This window comes from Urtica dioica, chromosome 1, assembly GCF_054948205.1.
Source record: "Urtica dioica subsp. dioica isolate 48M chromosome 1, U.dioica_male_clone48M_v1_H2, whole genome shotgun sequence".
Lineage (NCBI taxonomy): Eukaryota > Viridiplantae > Streptophyta > Magnoliopsida > Rosales > Urticaceae > Urtica > Urtica dioica.
In genome coordinates, this window is record NC_142756.1 from 22,385,306 (window position 1) to 22,391,305 (window position 6,000).

Below are 6,000 nucleotides of genomic sequence, written 5' to 3' on the forward strand. Positions count from 1 at the left end.
TTCTGCGGTGCTTTGGATTCCAGATTGAAATAGATGTTTTGATGATTTTGGATTTGTTTTGACTCTGGAGATTGATTGTGTTGGAACCTGTATTGATGAGTTTGAAGGCTGATTTTTCGTTGGCTGAGTGTTAGTTGATGTTTTGAATCCGAGAAATCATGGTAATGAGTTTGGAATTGATGTTTTTTTCTCAGATTTGCTATATAGTTATTAAGTCGAGTTTTTTTGTGAGTTTGTTGTCGAGATGTTAGGCTCGGTTTAGGTGGGCGACACAGGACTCAGGGCAACGGGTTTGAGACGGAGAGGACGCTGTCCGAGGAGTGGCAGAGCTACTGCGCGAGCGACAACGAAGTGGGGCTGGACAGCAAGGTTCATCGGCTCGGTTGCGACGAGCTGTTGGGCCACAAGCGGTGGCGGCGCTGTGGCAGCCTCTCGGGGGAACTGTTCACGGCCGTTGGATTTTCGCTCGGAGACTCGCAAAGTCTCTATCTAATTTAGCGAGTCGAGAAATTCTCGAGTCTCAACTCCAGCTAGTCACGAACCGTTAATTAGTTTTATGTGTCGTTGGATATGTTGTTCATTATATTATTATTATTTTGTTAATGGTTAACTGCTTTAATTTTTTAATTGATTTCGATTTAAGAAATATGTAATTATTATAAAACTCGTTGATTATTCAATTAATTACTTAATATCTTTTTTTTTAATTATGTAGTAAAAACCCAGTTCGACTATAAACTCGACTCTTTTAAATCGGAAAAGAATATCAACGAGAAACATTTTATTCATGCAAGAAAATAGAAATAAAAGAAAGGTTCGACTACGAACCGAAGATTCGATTATTTCGCGAACATTTTTCTAGATCGAATCCAATATATGGTTGAACGTTTAGAATAAACGGCTTGGTTAATTTTAAATGAAAAGGTTCTTACTTATTTATTTCCATTCTCAAATACTTATAACTTGTCCATTAAAAGAGATAAGTCAAAAATATTTTCTAGAACATATTTGAGAAGTGTTATTTTGAATTATTTTTGTATAACTTATGTACATTATAGATTTTTATTGAGAATTTCTTCATACGTTCTTGCTTTTAGTTTTGACCCTCTGGAATCTATGCTAAGCCATTGGCTCTGCCCAGTCAGAAGAATAGCTGGTCGAATAGTTTATGATGTTTCTTAGCTTAGATCTGATAAGTAATGGTAAGGCCTTATTTTTTTAGGCAGCGATTCTTTTCTGTATCTCTATTTTGTCCGCATGTATTCTTTGTTACTCATTTTTTAGATGCTCTTAGCGGAGTTAGGAAAACGTTTTGAATACGTTCTTAGTAGGTTTTCTTTTCAGTAGAACTATGTACGTTAGTATATCGATGGATGAGATACTAAACACGCTCGATGTTCGATCTTTCTCTTCCATAGATAAGTCCAGATTGCTATAAGGATTAGCAGCGAGCAGAAAGAGCTTACATGGACCGGGTTATATGTGAAGTTAAGAAGAACCCTTTCTCTGGAAGAAAAGATTTCAGGATTCGAAAGAATCGTTATCCGGGTAAGTGGATTTTAGGCACCTACAATATCAAGAAATATTATATATATATATTTATATATACATATATTGTACGTGCACCTTTATGTGCTTTCTAGTAAGCAAGAGTAGGATAAGCCAAAAGATAAGTCACTATCAAGAGTAAGGGCTTTAAGCCACTAACGAATTGAGAAACGGAATTAGTTCGACTAACAGAAATGGCTAGAACTACTAGGAACCCATGCTTTTGTCATGTGTTTAGTTAGTCTCCCCTAAGAGATCCAGTCCTAGTGAACTGGGTTATGAGAGACTGTGGTTAAGACTCGTATTCAAAAGCGAGGATATTATGTTAAGATCTCTGGGAGTCACATCCTAAGATCTTATAAGTCACGAGTAAATAAGCGAAAAGAATATATGTTAATATCGGGATTGAACCCGAACAAGCAGTCTCTAATGTTAAGTTAATTAAAGAGAAGACATAGAATTGTACCGCCTCCGACATATACCCCATGTTAGCAGGTACCTATTATCCTTCGTGGTGGTACCTCTTAGGGATTAGGCAGGAGATCGTGCACCCTCCTGTCTGGCGTCAATAAGACATGTGTCGTGCGGATATCATTAAGGGATCCCGAGTAGGACATGTATTGTATGATGGGAATTGCTGGGACCTAAGTTGGCATATTCTCAAGTAAGTAGGAGTTACCGGGACCTAAGCTGGTAATTCCATAGTATATGATATAAGTAAGTATGTTATGATTGTGAATCACTGGGACCTAAGCTGGTGAATTCTTAAGTAATATGAATCTATCGGGACCTAAGCCGATCATTCTTAAGTAAGATGAATCTATCGGGACCCAAGCCGATTGATTCTTAAGTAAGGTGGATTTATCGGGACCTAAGCCGATACTTCCGTAAGTTATGAAAGATATGAACTTTATGTTATGTATTGCTTACGAGTTATGTGCATGGTGCATTAGATACGTAGATATCCACTTACTGAGTCTTTCGACTCACAGTTATTATCTTGATATTGTAGATAAAGGCAAGGCTAAGGAGGACTAAACAAAGCATCAGCAAAACCCGGTAAGTAAGTAGGCGTGTGTATGTACGGCTGCCACCCTATGGTTAAGTCAAGGGCGAATTGGTCTGTTTGGTTTTTAAAAGATGAGTCTTTTGTTTGTAAAGTTTTAAATAGTATGTTGTAGGAAAAACGAAAAATTTGCCCATATTTTTGTGACACTTATGTAAATATCTTAAAAGTTTTTCTAGAAAATATTTTCCGGAAGCGCTTCCACCATGGTTTTTATGAATTTTATTTTATGATAAGTAAGATACGAAGATCTCTGCCGCGGCTCGTGGGCGAGCTAAGGCTCACGGGTCGTGACACTCTATCGCACTTGGAAGTTGGTTAATCTTCTTAATAAGTAGTAAAACACTTGGTTCGAAGTGTATCTTAACGAGGAAGATAAAAATGGATGACCTAAATGGTATTAGAAGACAAAATTGTAATAAAAGGTCATAAGACATTGAGAGAATCTTGACCACGTTGTTGCGTATTCTCCCGTCATGAGAATAACATCCATTATAATGATAATTTTGATTTCGACATTGCGTAATCTTGATATCATCATAAGGATGTAAAATAACTTTCATTGATAGATATCTTGAGGGAGTAATATATGTGGAACAACACGAGAGTTGTATTGCGCCTAAGCAAGAAAGGAAAGTATGCAAGTTAGTCATATCGTTTTATGACCTCTACGAAACACCATGATAATGGCTTAAGAAACTTGACCGTTAGAATGTCAATTGGCTTTGAGATCCACGCGTGCGGAAAATGAGTATACACCGAACATATGTATATGATTATGTGTTTATATGTCGTTGACATGCTTATTATGAGTGATAATAATCGCATGGTCAATTACACATACGATATATCGAGCCGTGAGTTTGATATGAAAGATATTGGACTTGCTATTGTAATATTGAGTGTCTAATTTACACGCAAGTCCAATGGGATTGTCTTAAACTAGTCACACCTTGTTGACAGAAATTTTAGACAAGCTTGGAAAGGACAATTTTAGAATTTCTAGATGTCATATTGGAGTTATACAATGCTTGTATGATAATAAAGTAGAAAACATATCTCAAATTGAGTATGCGATATTTGGCAGTCTCATGTATTTAGTAATTTGTAAATTGGCCTACATTATGTGTAGATTGGCTGGATATATGAGTAACCCAGATTTTGAACTATGTATAGTGATCGTGAGAGTACTGAGGTATTTACGATTTACTCGTGATTATAATCAACATCATAAGAGATTTCCAAAAGTCAGTGAATGATTCACAGATGTGAGTTGGATATATGAAATACGTCGGTGGATTTGTATTAATCCTGAGAGATGATGTTGTGTTTTTGGAAATCTCCATACAATAGGTGATAACTCGATCCATGTTGGAATATGAGTTTGTTACATTAATAAATCTGACGAAGAGGTTGAATGCCATTGTATTTTGTAGATGATATTCCTGACTTGTGCCTACAATATGTTAATATTGTAATAACCAATTTGTGATTGGTAGAGTACATAATGTGATGAACTGTGGTATGTTTCGACATATTTATCGATGACATAAAACCATGAGTTAGACTTCGCTTATCTGGAGCCAATGGAATTGACTATGCTACGTCCATAGAGAATATTGATGATTCGCTAACCTAAAGGTTATAGATAGACCATTTAGAGAAGACATGGAATGGGGCTTAAGCCAATGGACAATAAGTCTAGGTGAAGGAAACACAACCATGTTGATTGGAGAACCAAAAATCTTGGTTCAAAGGGAAAACCTAATTGTTGAGATGAAGTGAGGTCATTGTGGGGGGAGATTTGCACGGGGTTAAGCGATGTGCTTTCAATGATTATGTGATATCGAATCTTTTGAGATTTCGATGAAGTAATGCAGTATTACTTTTGGTAAAGAATCCCGTATGTGAGAGAGAAGTGGGGCCGCTTCGAAAGAGAACTAATTGGGCTTAATTATTTAGAAACTCTTGCAGAACCAGACACATGTTTTAGGGCCTAAATGAACATAACCATGAAAACTGAATTTTGTGTCAGGCCATGCCTACCTATCCTATACTAATATTGACCGTAGAAGCTATCACCATATCAAGACGAGTCATGTCCTGTGTGGATGTTACTCAATTTCATTCATGCGAGGTATTGTTGGAATAAAGTGTGTTTTATTGATATTAAAGAGCATTTAATATCATGTTATTGGCTGATTTATGATAAATATTTGAGTGAGGTCCACTCATCGAAACTGAAAAATTTGAACAGATTCTTATTCCTCGTAGCGAGAGGTATAAGATTTGTTATTTATTTGTCTTAATCGGAGCTAAGATGAATGAGAAATCGATGCTCAAACTGTGTTGAAAAACATCAAAAATTGGGAATGAAATTTTAAGTGTGTTGTGAATGAGTGTGAACATACAAGAGTCTCATATGGATTAGATATGTGGATATTGTTGTTCTTATATGTGAAAAAAATTGGGGCTTACTCAAGCCAAAGTCCACCACATACACCCGCGCGCGTCGCCGCGCATCCGTCTTTGGCTTGACTGAAGTCTAATTTTTTGCGAAAGTCTATTTTTTGCGCTGAAGTCTAATTTTTTAGGCTGAATTCCTTCATTAATTTTAATATGTTACAATATTATTTTCCCATTTTAATGTTTGTTAAAGTGTACTAATGAGACGGTAATAACCGTGCACTTATGATGGAACGTTTTCTTAATGATTGTGACCATCGAAATTCATCACGCACTTATGGTGTTGTCGAGCATTAATGATGCACGTTCGTTTTTTATTTATATAAGGTTGGATTGCATCTCTCATTCAAACACATACAAAACATATTTCTTTTCTCTTTAAACTTTCATCTCAAATTCTCTCGGTTTTGGTGGTAGTATCCTGGTACATGTTCAAGTTCGCCGGAGTTGAACACGATGGTGGTTTAATCAACTCGTACGTTGTTGTATCCCGGGAGGCGGTTGCTCATGTTATTCCAGCACCCGGTGGGAGAGCAATAACGCTTAAAGAAAATTATCGAACAAGCCTTGACGTATTCTCCTTTTCCCTTTTTATACCGATTTCTTGGTGATATCTGGTTTAGTCGCTTTATTTTATTGCAATTCATGTCTACATGCTGTTTTATATATTAGTTTCGTTGTTTACGTATTTTAATAAATTTGTCTATTAAATTTTCCGCCTATTATTAGCAATATGCCTAACATGACATATATATATATATATATATATATACATATATATATATATTTATATATATATTGTTTGATTATAATTTGGAAATTATGAAAAGTAAACTATAGACCACTTTTGTGGTATTGCAATATCGTTACAATAGGAATGGTATTTCAGATATTTTTCACTCGGTTAATTTTGGTAAAAT